Raw genomic sequence first — 15379 nt, 5'->3', positions numbered from 1 at the left:
ACACCATGATCAAGTGGGATTTATCCCAGGGATGCAAGGATTCTTCAATATACGCTATCAGTCAATGTGATACACCATATTAACAAACTGAAGAATAAAAACCATATGATCATCTCAATAGATGCAGAAAAAGCTTTTGACAAAATTCAACACCCACTTATGATAAAAAGTCTCCAGAAAGTGGGCATTGAGGGAAACTACCTCAACATAATAAAGGCCATATACGACAAACCCACAGGAAACATCATTCTCAATGGTGAAAAACTGAAAGCATTTCCTCTAAGATCAGGAACAAGACAAGGTTGCCCACTCTCACCACTATTATTCAACATAGTTTTGGAAGTCCTAGCCACGGCAATCAGAGAAGAAAAAGAAATAAAAGTAATACAAATTGGAAAAGAAGAAGTAAAACTGTCACTGTTGGCAGATGACATGATACTATACATAGAGAATCCTAAAGATGCCACCAGAAAACTACTAGAGCTAATCAATGAATTTGGTAAAGTTGCAGGATACAAAATTAATGCACAGAAATCTCTTGCATTCCTATATACTAACGATGAAAAATCTGAAAGAGAAATTAAGGAAACACTCCCATTTACCACTGCAACAAAAAGAATAAAATACCTAGGAATAAACCTACCTAGGGAGACAAAAGACCTGTATGCAGAAAACTACAAGATGCTGATGAAAGAAATTAAAGATGATACCAACAGATGGAGAGATATACCACGTTCTTGGATTGGAAGAATCAACATTGTGAAAATGACTATACTACCCAAAGAAATCTACAGATTCAATGCAATCCCTATCAAATTACCAATGGCAGTTTTTACGGAACTAGAACAAAAAATCTTAAAATTTGTATGGAGACACAAAAGACCCTGAATAGCCAAAGCAGTCTTGAGGGAAAACAACAGAGCCGGAGGAATCAGACTCCCTGACTTCAGACTATACTACAAAGCTACAGTAATCAAGACAATATGGTACTGGCACAAAAACAGAAACATGTATCAATGGAACAAGATAGAAAGCCCAGAGATAAACCCACTTACCTATGGTCAGCTAATCTATGACAAAGGAGGCAAGGATATACAATGGAGAAAAGACAGTCTCTTCAATAAGTGGTGCTGGGAAAACTGGACAGCTACATGTAAAAGAATGAAATTAGAACACTCCCTAACACCACACACAAAGATAAACTCAATGGATTAGAGACCTAAATGTAAGACCGGACTCTAGGAAACTCTTAGAGGAAAACATAGGAAGAACACCCTTTGACATAAATCACAGCAAGATCTTTTATGATCCACCTCTTAGAGTAATGGAAATAAAAACAAAAATAAACAAATAGGACCTAATGAAACTTCAAAGCTTTTGCCCAGCAAAGGAAACCACAAACAAGATGAAAAGACAACCCTCAGAATGGGAGAAAATATTTGCAAATGAATCAACGGACAAAGGATTAATCTCCAAAATATATAAACAGCTCGTGTAGCTCAATATTAAAAAAAACAAACAACCCAATCCAAAAATGGGCAGAAGACCTAAATAGACATTTCTCTAAAGAAGACATACAGATGGCCAAGAGGCACATGAAAAGCTGCTCAACATCACTAATTATTAGAGAAACTACAATGAGGTATCACCTCACACCAGTTAGAATGGGCATCATCAGAAAATCTACAAACAATAAATGCTGGAGAGGGTGTGGAGAAAAGGGAACCCTCTTGCACTGTTGGTGGGAATGTAAATTGATACAGCCACTATGGAGAACAGTATGGAGGTTCCTTAAAAAACTAAAAATAGAATTACCATATGATCCAGCAATCGCAGTACTGGGCATATACCCAGAGAAAACCATAATTCAAAAAGACACACGCACCCCAATATTCATTGCAGCACTATTTACAATAGCCAGGTCATGGAAGCAACCTAAATGCCCATTGATGGACTAATGGATAAAGAAAAAGTGGTACATATATACAATGGAATATTACTCAGCCATAAAAAGGAACGAAATTGAGTCATTTGTTGAGAAGTGGATTGATCTAGAGACTGTCATATAGAGTGAAGTCAGAAAGAGAAAAACCAATATCATATATTAACACATGTAGGTGGAACCTAGAAAAATGGTACAGATGCACCGGTTTGCAGGGTAGAAGTTGAGACACAGATGTAGAGGACAAACGTATGGACACCAAGGGTGGAAAGTCTCTGTGTGTGGGGGCTATGGTGGTATGCTGAATTGGACGATTGGGATTGACATGTATACACTGATGTGTATAAAATTGATGATTAATAAGAACCTGCTGTATAAAAAAAAATTAAAAAATTAAAAACAAAGATATACTATGTGGGATCACCCTATCTATTCTGTAATCTGTTTTTCCCATAAAAAAATACATACATACTAGACAGCTTTCTGGATTAATAAATATGGATCTCCCTAAAAGTCATATTTAATATTTGCTTAGTATTTCATTGTCTAAAAAGATCATGATTGAAATACTCAGACTCCTGTTGATGGACATTTAGGTTGTTTCTAATTTTTTACTCTTATAGTAAATTAGTAAATTTACTCTTATAGTAAATGCTGTGATACACATCAAAGAGGATTTAAATGTACACAGTTCACCCTCCCAAAGCTTTCAGACTCCCAATTGTTTTGCTATATTGAGGAGAAAAATAATTTATATTTATCCTTTTTACATGGGAGTATGGGAAGAAAAAAAGGGAGAATAGGAATTCAACAAGGAGCTCGTAAATGGCTGGGGGATGCCCAGCGATGAGGCCTGCGCACACCTGGCCACTTGTCCCTGCGCGACTGTGACCACACGTGTGGGATAAGGGAGCACAAGGTGGTGTTGGTTTGTGCCTCTCAGAGACTTCTTACTTGCCTGCCACGCACACGCTTTCCACCCCGTGCTTTCCATAGCAGACTCCTATGGGCTCTCCCGGGACCAACAGAGGGGAAGAGGGTAAAGCTGGGCAGGAAGCATGCTTCTGCCTTCCTGCTGAGATAATAAAGTGGAGAAGGCAGGAGAAGCGGGGCCACCTGAAGGACGGCCAGCAGCCCTATCTACACAGTCCAGAGCAGGCCTGCCGTGGGCCAGCTCTGTTTATCTGGGGCCACGTGCTCCCGATGGCAGGCTACTGCATGCCTTCAATTAGACTTTTTGACTGATGGCCAGTTTAATGAGCCTATTTACAGAGGGTCATTCAACATGGCAATTACACCTATAAATCTATTTGCAGCAGGACTCGAATAACTTTCTGCACACAGCCCTATATAAAACTGCTGTCTGATTAATTAACATTAATTTCCCCGCCGCATGGAAGCAGCTGCAGTTGGGGTAAATGCTTCCAGCTCCTCTCTGCAGGCCCTGGGAGAATGGCAGGGGTGGGGGAACCTAGAAAAATAGTACAGATGAACCGGTTTGCGCTTCACCGGCTGGGAGGGAGGGTACCGTTGAGGTAGTTGCTATTCCAAAGTTCTTCGTGTTTCTTCTGTCCCTCTGTTCTTTCTCTGGTCCTGTTGGATTGATGTTTCAGGGCAGTGTCATATATAGGGGGCAAAATTCAATTAATTGGATATGAAATATTTATAACCCTGCTGTATCTATCAGAGAAGAGCCCTTTAATAGATCTTCTCATTAGTATGAGCTGGTGACTTATTTCTCTGCTTTCACAGTCATTTGGAATTAAAATCCAATTAATCTAATATCCCTGTGAATGTTATTAAATTATTCGAAAAACTGCATTGAGGAGATAGAGTGAGGGGAAGAAGCCGGCCTCGTGGGTACTCATTTCCTCTCTGCAAAGCACACAATGCTGGTGGCGGGGACAAGCTCCCCCTTACTTTGGGCTCTTCTAGCTTTTGGGTTGTGTCTACACTTGGCAAATAAAGCACAGGACTGTGAATCAGGGGTTCTCAGCTGCCAGCGCCAACACTGCCTAAGCTCATACCACTACCGCCATCACCACCAAACCCAGAAGACCAGGTGTTGAAGCCACCAAAGCATTTGTAGGATTGTAATGAAGTGAAAAGATATGCTTTGCACTGTGTTAAGCAGCTCTAAATGAACCTCTTTAAGGCAGAAGCAGTATTAAGAATAAAGGCTGAATCAGAAGCTCCCAGGCTCCATGCACCTCTAGAATGCTGTGGTTTTATGAATTCTTAATCTGGGCGCCCTGTAAAAAAGTCGGCCGTAACGGTCTAGGATTTCATAGGAATGAGAAGAATAAAACGGCAAAGGCTCTTCCTTGCGTTTGGAAAGACAGGGATGGTGCCGTCGTTCACAGATTTTCATAGCACAGGGCATCCCTTTGTCCAGCGGCCTACGGAGGCACTTGAAATTTTTGCATTCACAGGGCAGCGGAGAGGAAAAGTATGTTGCAAGAATGGTGAGCAATGATGTGAAGCTTTGCCAATTGATTGAAATTATAAAATTTTGGTGCAGTATTTGGAGATCTCCAACTCCAGACTTTAGTTATAACTAAATGACATAGTGAAAGAATAGTGACATGATGATTCTAGAAACCAGTGACAAAGGCTCTCAAATTCCTCCATCCTTGCCAAATCCAACACCACAGTTAGACAAACACTGATTTCCTACTGCATGCCAGGCGTTGCACTGCTAGGTATTACTTACATACATATTTATCACCTGAAATATTCCCCAAAGGATGCAATGGTGAAAAAGACTTGGCTCCTGACTTTGAGAAGCTTCTAGATATGAAGACAGATCATTTAAAATATGATAGGTTGAAAGACTTTGCTACAGGAGCAAAGTAGGGAGACCTGGAAGTCAGGGAGAACTTCCTGGAGGAGGTAAGTGATGGAGACATGTTCCTGCATTGGCTTAGGCTGTTCTCTGAGTTATGACATCTTTCCCCCTCTTTCTTCCCTACCTTCCATCCTTTTCAAGTCCCATCTTTTTTAGGATGCCTTCCTTCACTAATGCAGTCCTATATTGAAACTGTCCATCACTCATTGTCTTTGTCACTCATTCTGCCACTAAATTAGAGACTGTACCTATTATTAATGGGTTTCTATGTGTGCTTGTTGCCCCTACATTAAAATTGTTTGAGGGACAAGACTGTTTCTTACATTGTAGATTGCATCTCATCAATAGTAAGCACTCTAAGAACATAGTCGACACTAAAAATTTGAACAAAAGGTTACCCAACATTTAGTTTCTGTAGTAAGTACTTTGCCAAATGTAATGCAGTTTATTCAATTGTTTTCCATTTTCTCTCTTTGTTCTTAGCTGTCAAAAATGGCTGCTCTGATTGTAAACTTCTGCGGAGGACAATTTAGTGACTCTTACAACTTACAGAAGCATTTATCCTTTTGACCCAGCAACTGCATTTTTGGGACTTATTTTATAGATAAGTTTGCACATAAATGAAATTGTATATATACAAAATTATTCATTGCATGAATGTTTGTAGTGGTAAAAGATGAGAAACAAACCAGATGTCTATCATTAAGGGATTCTGGTCCATACATATAACAAAATATTTAACAGTTTTTTAAAAAAAAGAATGAGAATGTTCTCTATGCACTGATATGGAAAATCTTTGAGATAAATCGTCCAGTGAAAAATGCAAGGTTCAGAACAGGATGTATTTATAGGGTACCTTTGCGATAAAAGAGGAAGAAAAATAAATTTGCTGGTTGTATAAAGAAACTCTTTTGAAAGATAAACTACTCATAGTAGTTTCCTCTGGTCAAGTACGTGGGGTTAGGCAGAGGTTAAGGATGATAAATGTATTTTTCATTCTATCTTTTTTTTGTATTTAAAATTTTTATTTAAAAGTTAGACAGCAAAGTTGATTTTTTTGGTTATAGGAGTCTATGAATTTTAATATGTGTGACCATTATGTAGCCATTACGGCAATCAGGATGCAGAATAGTTTCACCATCCCCCAAAGCTCCCTTTGTAGTCATACTCTCCTGCCCTCAGTACCTGGCAACCACTCCTCTGTTATCCGTCCCACTTTACAACGACGTCTTATATATGGTATACTGTATGTCACCTTTTGATTGATGCCTTAGAGATTCATTTAAGTTGTTGTATCAAGTTTGTCCCCTTTCTATTGTTGAGTAGTATTTCACGTGTGGATGGTCCATAGTTTGCTTACCCACTCATCTGTTGAATATTTGGATTGCTTTCATTTTTGGGCAGCTGTGATAGAGCTGCTATAAACATTTATGTACATGTTTTGGTATGAACATATTTTCAGTTCTGTAAACACTCAGAAGTTGGATGGCTGGGTTACGTGGCAAGTGTATGTGTACCTTTATTAGAAACTGACAAACTGTCTTCCAAAGCGGCCACACCTTCTTCCATTCCCTCCAACGTCTGAGAGTTCCAGTTGCTTCACATCCTCAACAGCACTGGTATTATATTTTAAATTTTAGCCATTTTAATAGGTTGTAGAAGTTTATCATGGTTTTAATTTGAATTTCCCCGATGGCCTATGATGTGCTTATTTGCCATTCTTATATCCTCTTTGGTGAAGTGTCTGTTTATATTATGTGTGTGTGTGTGTGTATGTGTGTGTTATATAGATTTTGAACAATGTGAACGTATTACTTATTTGAAAATTAAATTTAAAAAATGGCTGCCTTATCCCCAAGGCCCCAAAGCCCTATTTCCCATTTCAGGAGGGTATTCTGGGTGTGGTAAATCACATCACAATAACCTGGCTTTCCTCATTTTGAAAATGAGAGCGCTAATCCTTACGCCATTGATCCAGAGATGTCCCTCACGGGAAAGCTAAGCGACAAGAAGATTACATGACCTTCCCGTGGCCTCGCGGTGGCTGAGGAGCGAACAGCAGAACTGAGATCTCAGGTTCTCAAATGCTGTCAGGGCAAAAGGCCCTGTAACTCCTGACTCACTCCTGGTTGTGGTGCCCAAACCCTTAGCAGCTGAGGGGAACTTTTGTCCAGAGACACGTAGCCATTCTGAATATGCATTTCTGGACGTTACATTCCCAGCTGGCAAAGGTTTATGTGAACAAACAAACCTACCATTTCATGCTGTCACTAGGAGTTTGGAATTGCTTCTGGAGCAACCTGAGGATCCTCTCTGGAAATATTTTTCTTCTCTTTTACTGCTGGGAGCCTGGAGTCCAGTTTGTTGTAAGTCCATTTGGCAGGAAAATCTGTCACCATCACTTAAGTGAGAGAAAATGAACTCACAACTCCTAGTGGCTCAACAGCACTTAATTAAAGTCGGCAAACATGTTGAACTCTTACTCTAAGCCTGGCCTGCACTAGGAAAACCAAGACAGTCTCTGGTCTCAAGAACTCAGCTGCGGTCATTATAAGGGGCCTCACAGTGATAACCTGGGAGGTGTAGAGAAGGCATGCATCCTCATTTTACAGATGAGAAAACTGAGGCCCAGAGAGGTTAGATAATAGACGGGAGGTCTGGGGTTTAGGCTTAGATCTATCTGACTCTAAAGCCCACACTCTTTCCAATATACCAGTGATTTATTTTGTCATCAAAATTTTTTATGCTTATTCATAAATATACAATTTTATTTGCCATATTCAGGAGAAGCTTAGGCATTAAACTTTAAGCTACTAAAACACAGGATATCTAAAAAAATATATAGAAGTGTAAGTATCCCAACCCTTAGAATAAATGTTAGTGAATTAAGTCTTAATATCTTTAAACGAAAAAAAACACAATCTTATCACATCAAGGCATAAGACAAACCAATGCAAAGTGGCTAAGCAGCTTCCCACAGAGCTCCTCCCAATGACCAAGAAGTGACACCTTCCTAGTGAGCTCCGCTGGGTGAGAAAGGTCAGCCTGTTCCTAAATCTGCTTTATAGAAAGGATTTTGATAAACTGTTTACACCAAAAATTTAATAACCCACAATGGTCCTTATAACAAGGAGGCAGTAAGTCCTAGATGCCCTGAGAACTTGGTTAAACAGGTCTTTGGCAAAGACTACAGCACAAGCAAGAAGTCTCAGGAAGCGTCTGCAGCCAGACAGCGTCAGAAGGCTCACTTCACAGCAGCGCCGAGGTCAGTTTGCACACCTCCTCCCAGAAACAGCCAGCATTCAAGAATCAAAGACTTTGTTCATTGCAGCCATGCCCTTCAGATTTTGACATTTTTCGCTACCATCTGAGTTAAATCTATTTTGAAGTATGCTACTGGCAGGGTTTTGTTTTGTTGTTTTAAAGGAATCCTAGTAGCTCCAATGTAACATCGAATTAACAGTCTGCAGGTTTTGTGGTTTATCTCAAACACCCCTGCCAACAGTAGAGAGAACTTCATAGTTATACAAAGAAAATAAAGGAGTAGGCAAGAGAGAGACACTGGGATGTACCACCAGCATGCTAACTGTTCAGTGTCATCCAGATTTGAAAGTCAAGAAGTCTGGTGAAAAACCTGTCTTCCTGCTACAACCATGATCACCACTAAATGACAGCAAAGCCATTTGACAGTCGTCAGCTTCCACCATTAACCTGTTGATGGAATGAGGCAAAATGTCTCCCTTTCTAAATTATTTAACAGAACCACTCCAAGATATTAGATCAGTATCTTTTCGGCATTTCTGAAAAGTAAAAACATTTGGAAGTCGATCCGCACATGGAAAAAAAAGGAACACAAAGTTCTCTTGATCTCCTGTCAATTTTGAGTGACATGATAAAAGTTAAATGTGTGAGTGATGGTGTATATCTTGGAGAAAGATAACAATTGTATATATATATATAATGAGGAAAAACAAATTTTCATTTAAGTGGTTACTAAACTCATAATGAAAATAAACCATCATTGCTAAGTATCCCCTTTCTCTTAGTGATTTATCTTGTGTGGACAGTAGTTGCTTAGTCACTGAAGTTTTATGTGGTTTATGTTTTATCATATTTGTGCTTTTATGGAGGGTATCGGACCAAAAGAAGCTCTTCCATGTGGCAAAAAACCTAAAAGGAACTCCTTCATTTAAAAAGGAGGACAGTAATTTGGTGGCAAATATCAATACTTCAGACTACGGGGATCAAGGGCTTTCCCAGTACCCTGGAGAAGGCAGTATGGCATGGTCTGAGAGCGATAATAGCTCTACCATGTGTTAAAATAAGCATCATTGTTACATCTAAAAAGTAGGATTCTATTTAGTGGAAAAGGATTAGGCAGGTGTTTCTGAATCTAAACACACTGAATCAGGTGCCTGGTCTTTAGGGCAAACGCCTACTGAAGTCGAGGGCTGATTCAACCTTAATTTGATAAATGTGGCTTTGTTCTAAGTAAAGTAACTAGAAAGAAAATTAAAATCTTCTCCAGGTGTGTGTTTCCACGATTTCTTCAATACTTGTGTAACTAATACCTTCTTTACTTTTCCTCTCTTGTGGACATCATCACTGATAACCACACTCAAACCCCCAAAGACTTTGGGTGTCCACTGTTGAGTGGGTTTTTTCAATGAAGAGACCAGGATGGAGCCTCACTTGTCTACATCTTTGCTCGGGCAGGTCATGGGATGGCAGTGTCCCACCCCCTGTGGCAGCCTCCTCTCCACTGAGAACAGTTGGTGCCACTCTCCATGGATTGGGAACTTGATGATAATCTGTTACCCTGATGCCCCAAGACCAATACATCTTCATTCAGAGGCATTGCTGGGAGAAGTTTCTCAAACATCTGTAGCTAATACACTTTAAGAACCTCCTGTTTCCATCCCCATCCAAAAACAAAAAAAACAAAAACTGGTATGACCTTAAAACCATTTTATAACTCTTCAATATATGACAAAAGTGTTTTGGAGAAAAGGTGTTAATATTAGAGGAAAACTAATGTCATTTAAATTAATTCACTGATAACGGTCAAGCCCAACGTGGTAGAGAAGGCAAGCAGTCTGACACAGCTTCTGAGTGACATCCAAGAGGCTGGCATGCTGGACCACCTCCAGACCCGCCCTTGAGGTGTGTCCCCACCATATTTTACACAAGGGAATGTTCTACTTGCTGGGACTTCTGGTTGGTCTTGCTAGGGCCAGCCAGTGAGAGCTGCCTTTCTCCCACCCTCGGGAATCCTTCAGCTGGTACATTTTCCTCCTTTACCAACTTGGCCCCTTCTCACCTTCTTTGGAAAACCTGGAGCCTTTCTGGGTGTCTGTCCTGCCCCTCAACTCCCAAAAACTGCCTTGGAAATCATCTGGCCAGCCTCTGCTCTTCTGGTTAACATCCCCCCTGCTGAGAAGGTGGCTTCCCTTCTGCTCCCCACCATAGGGCCCGCCACCCACCTGCAGCTGAGGTGCTGTGAAGGGAGGCGGCAGGGCTCCTCTGTGGTGTAACCGCACTCCAAAGAGTTAGCCTGTGATTTTAAAATGCCTCTGGTGATCTGCTTTTTACACTGTTTATGAGCCTTAACTGACATTGTCATGGAGCTTTAGACTTTAAAAATTACTTTTGTGGTTCATTTGATGTAATGATTAATAAAAGAAACTAAGTCAGACAGAGAAAGACAAATATCATATGATATCACTTACATGTGGAATCTAAAAAAATGATACAAATGAACTTATTTACAAAACAGAAACAGACTCATAGACATAGAAAACAAATTTATGGTTACCAACGGGAGAAAGGAGGTGGGGGAAGGATAAACTGGGAGTTTGGGATTAGCAGATACAACCTACTATATATAAAATAGATAAACAAGGTCCTACTGTATTGCACAGGGAACTATATTCAATATCTTAAACTATAATGAAAAAGAATCTGAAAAAGAATATATATGTAGAACTGAATCACTTTGCTGTACACCAGAAACTAACATTATAAATCAACTATACTTCAATAAAAAATTTAAAAAAGAAACACCACTATAAAAACATACCAGTCTGTAGTGTATAAAAAGTAGCATCATATTAAACATATTTTCTTTATAACTTGCTCTTTCACATAGTAACGTATATATTTTTTCCACATTATCAGATACAATAGCCATCAGTTGCCGTGTAATAAATTAGCCCCAAATTTAGCTGTTTCAAACAACAAGCATTTGCTATCTCTCAGTTTCTGAGGGACAGAAACACACACGTTTGCTGGGGGTTCTGGCTCATGGTTTTTCGTAAGGTTGCAGTCAAGACATCAACCAGGGCTACAATCATTTGATTGACTGGGACCAAAGCATTTGCTTCCAAGCTCACTCATAAGGCCTCAGATTGTTTGCACGTGGGTATCTGCACAGGGCTGCTTTAAGGCATGGCAGCTGGCTTCCCCCAGGGGGAGTGATGTGAGAAAGCAAAGCTGCAATGTCTTTTATAACCTCATCTCAGAAGTGACAAACCATTACTTCTGGCATATTCCATTGATCACACAGACCCATTCTGACACAGTGTGAGAAGGGATTAACCCAAAGTATGAATCCTGGGAGGTGGGAACCATTGGCGGCCATCCTGAAGTCTGGCTACCACTGAGTGAGTGTGTATTTCATCTATAATAACTTTGATTCATAGATCTCCCCGCACCCCCAGGCTTCCTTAGTCCACACAGCACAGAGGGCTGCACCAGCTCCTGCCATCACAGCCTCTTCTCTTCCTCCCCCTTCACCATCCAACTTTCAGTTATGAGTTTGCAGAATGGCTTGTACTCTCACCCTTAGGCCTCTGTGCATCCTGCATCTACACCTCCCTTTCCCTGCCTAGTTTTCATCCAGGGATCAGCTCCTCTTAAAAGCCTCTCCTGAACCCGTCTGAATTAGGCACCCCTCTTAAGTGTTCTCCCAGCACCCCTTTCTTCCTCTGCCAAGTACTTTCACATACAGTCTAATGATTGTGTGTTGCTCTTCCCGTCTCTGCTTTCAGACTGGCAGATTGTTCAATATGGGGCCTGATGTCTTACGATGGAGTTAGGATAGTGTCAGTTCATGCTACATGGGCCTCATCTTTTGTTGAATGAATAAATGAACACGCTGCGAATGTGCACCAGGGAACTGTGATCCATGAGAGCTTGACTAAGACTTTCTTCTCCACCATCACCACTGTAGCTTTGTTGCTGCTGCTCCCAAGCCGGCTTCAGCGAACTGTCTAGAGCTCTGCCGTGTGAGCTCTTCCAGATCCAGAGTGCGCCAACCAGCACGGCAATCAAGTGGTGTTTTTTTTTTTTTTTTTTTTTTTTTTTTTTGTCTCTCACTGTTGTGGCCTCTCCCGTTGCGGAGCGCAGGCTCCAGACGCGCAGGCTCCGCGGCATGTGGGATCTTCCCGGACCGGGGCACGAACCCGCGTCCCCTGCATCGGCAGGTGGACTCTCAACCACTGCGCCACCAGGGAAGCCCTCAAGTTGTGTTTTCATGATGCCGGCCGGCTTCCTGGGTAGTTTCAAGTTAATTTTAATCTTCTCCTCACTTTTAAGGCCTCTAAACAGGGCCGTGTTCCCACGTTCCTTGGTGAACCGGGGCCTATCCTATTCCCTAGAACCGTGCTCGTCATGGCGGGGGGCTGTGTGCCCCCATGTCCCTGGGCCTCCCCATGCCCGGCCGGGGGGCTTCCAGGCTGTGGGCACCTCCTCACTTGGGCCCTGGGAAAGCCAGCCCCGTTCACAGCAGCCAGGCCTACGCCCACCTGGATCTGATGGAGCTTGAGCGTTTAAAGTGCACCCCACAACATGCACTATTCGTTTTATTGTTTGCTTTTGCCCCCTATTAAAAGTAGATAAGATGAAGACAATTATTTGTCTGAGCCATATATATATATATATATATATATTTTTTTTTTTTTTTAAGTCAGCCTGGCGTGTTTGATCTGAAGTTGACTATGGTACTGAGCAATATGTATACCGGTATTTTTTTTTCTCCTTTCATGATGCAGATTTCCATTTCTCGCCTAAAATCACTGTTATTCACAGGCCCACTCAGGAAAATAAATATGGAAAAATGGAAGCTACTCAAATAATCTCTTCCATTTATTTAGCATCTACTGTGCTCCAGGCTTGGTGTTAAGGGTTTTCATATTCTTGGCCTCACTGGAACCTCATTACAAGCGTCTGCGGCAGGTACTAATATCCCCATTTTGCAGAGGTTCAGGGGGTTTACACAGTTTGCTCAAGGTCACGGAGCTAGCATGGGGCGGCGCTAAGAGCATGGGGCGGCGCTGAGATCTGGTCTTCTGTCTTCCGACTCCAGAGCTCACTCTCATCTCCTTCTCAGGCTCTCCCTTCCTCCGCTGTTTCCAACTATCAATCTGCAGGAATGTCGTGGTTGCCTGAAGACTCATTTTTTTCACCGAGGCTGAAGAGTTTAGTGATTTGAGAAGTTTTGGCAAGTGACCGCGATGGGTACAGTGCCCATGTGCTGCTGGGCTTTTAAAGGGAGAAGTGAGCAAAGCAGGCTGGTCGTGTTTGGCTCAGAACGAAGCCTTAGAAGCCAGGCCCTGGGATGTGGAGGCAGCAGCCAGAGACAAGGCCTGAGGAGGACACGCCCCCTGCTGCCGCCCCGGCTTCCTCCCCTGCGGGAGCCACTCCTCTTCCACCCACTGGGACGCTCCCTCCGTATTCTTTCCCCCAACAATATTGCTAGCACCCAGAGACTAGTAGGTGGTAGACAGGGATGGATCTCACACTGGCTGATGCTGCGGGGTGCCTCAGTTTCCCCAATCAGCAGCCTTTTTGAAGAATCGGGAGAGATTCGGTGATCTCCCCAGGTAACCATCGTCAGATTCCTGCTGTCAGATGCTCACATAAGAGTCCTAGATTAATCTCAGGCTCGGGCCTCCCGTGTAGCAGTTGAGCCATCAGGCTGGCTGTGAAATGCCTAACATCAGGCTGCAAATGAAAATACCTTTTCAACCCTAGTATTATTACCCCTATGGATGGCACCTTTAATGCACGCTATTCATTGTTATAATGGCTGCACCTGGGTAGCACGCGGGTATTGGAACCGCCGCAGCTGTGGACCGTAATTGCTAAACATTATTTTCTGTTTCTCCCTGAAAGCTTTTGTGCGTGCATGTGTCTATGTCCGCGTGTGTGTTTGTTTCATCTGTAACGACTCTGGTCCAAAGATTCCAGCCCCCTCGTTTTTTAAAACATAAAGCTAAGTGTAAATACATTTCTTTCTAAATGTACGTTTCACAGAAAGTCAGATACAACCACCCTACCCCCGACACACACCCACACACACTCAGTAGTGAGACTTCAGAGAGCGACTTCGGCGCGCGTGTGGTCTGGGGCAAGGTCCCCAAGCTCACTGCTGCTGGGAGCATGGTCTTTATGTGCCATCGCGTACAGGCCCTGCCGTGATTAATGCATTTGTTCCTCGATACTCAGCCCCCAGGTGTCTGCAGGATAGTGAATCAACTTAGCACTTGCAGGCCCAGATTATCACCAGCACCAAAGACGTTTCTGCACCAGGAACTTCCCAATTCAAAACAAGAAAATTTCTAACACTTTTCCCCCCTTATTTCCCCCTTTCATTCTCTTTGTGTTTTTCCGTGCAGTCACTCAAGACCCCCGTGAGATGCTGCAGCCACTGGAAGGCTGCAAGTCAGCCTTTGAGGTAGTGCTTTTAAAGTCAGCAGCGCAGCTAGTAATTTGAGATCTTCACGGAGGCAGGCGGCGGCTGCGTCCCTCTCTCTGTGCACATCTTACCATCCCAGGGGACCTGTCATGATACACAATCTGACCACTGGCCTCGCAGGTGATATTTGCTGTGGTTTTCTCAGCCAGGGTCTGGTGGGCGACAAAAAGAACCATCTGTCTGTGGGCGGAAGAAATTCTCCTTTTCTCCTTCCCTTGCACTTACCTCGTTCACAAGGAGGAACTTGCTGCTGCCTCCAGCCAGAGGATGAGCGTAGAAGAAACAGGCGACATCGTAGCACGGGATTGCCGCTTTTGGATGAGGTGACAGGGCTCCTGCCCCGAGCGTTAGGGAAGAAGAAAAGACCAGAGGACGCTCCACCAGCAGCGTTTGAAACACGCTCAGGAAGTGAGACTGGGCCCCCCACAGCTGTTTCCCCTGGTATAAATAGGGACATCGTTTACGCAGGTGGGCAGGGTTGTCAATCACCTTCAATCACGTCCTCACAGAAACGAGTAGAGTTTCTCAGAGAAATGGCATCCCGTTTCCCTCACCCCTCTGGCAGGTTTGGCACGAAGCGGGATATGGGGATTACTGTAGAAGCCTGCAGTTACAGGGCTGAGACAAGCAAGAACGTGGGTCCTCTTTGTTGTGGGCACTCAGCTGAGAAATAAGATTTCTAGGCTTGCAGACTTCTTCACACGTTAGAGACTGCAACGGTAGAAAGATGACTTCCTGCTTTCCGAGTGGTGGTGTGTCCTGGTCAGTGTGCCGGTTCCTTCCTTGAGTTTTCTTTTTCTTCAGAGGGACAAACACAGAGGTGTTCAAATAA

The 15379-nt window shown here is 42.7% G+C and overlaps 1 long non-coding RNA gene across 1 annotated transcript in view; it reads right to left on the bottom strand.

The window, feature by feature from the left end:
* LOC113631795 (uncharacterized) overlaps nt 1-14899 on the bottom strand; it is a 92269-nt gene extending 77370 nt beyond the window's left edge. Inside the window, exon 1 of the long non-coding RNA XR_003437573.1 lies at nt 14773-14899. This is a non-coding gene — a long non-coding RNA (uncharacterized LOC113631795). The remainder of the gene's footprint in view (nt 1-14772) is intronic.
* Nucleotides 14900-15379: the final 480 nt, after the last annotated feature.

The sequence above is a fragment of the Aethalodelphis obliquidens genome, unplaced genomic scaffold (genome assembly GCF_003676395.1).
Source record: "Aethalodelphis obliquidens isolate GAN/ISIS:26980383/991018 unplaced genomic scaffold, ASM367639v1 scaffold34, whole genome shotgun sequence".
In the NCBI taxonomy this organism is placed as follows: Eukaryota; Metazoa; Chordata; class Mammalia; order Artiodactyla; family Delphinidae; genus Aethalodelphis; species Aethalodelphis obliquidens.
Note: the sequence above shows the minus strand (reverse complement) of the source record. Positions and strands in the feature narration are given on the sequence as shown.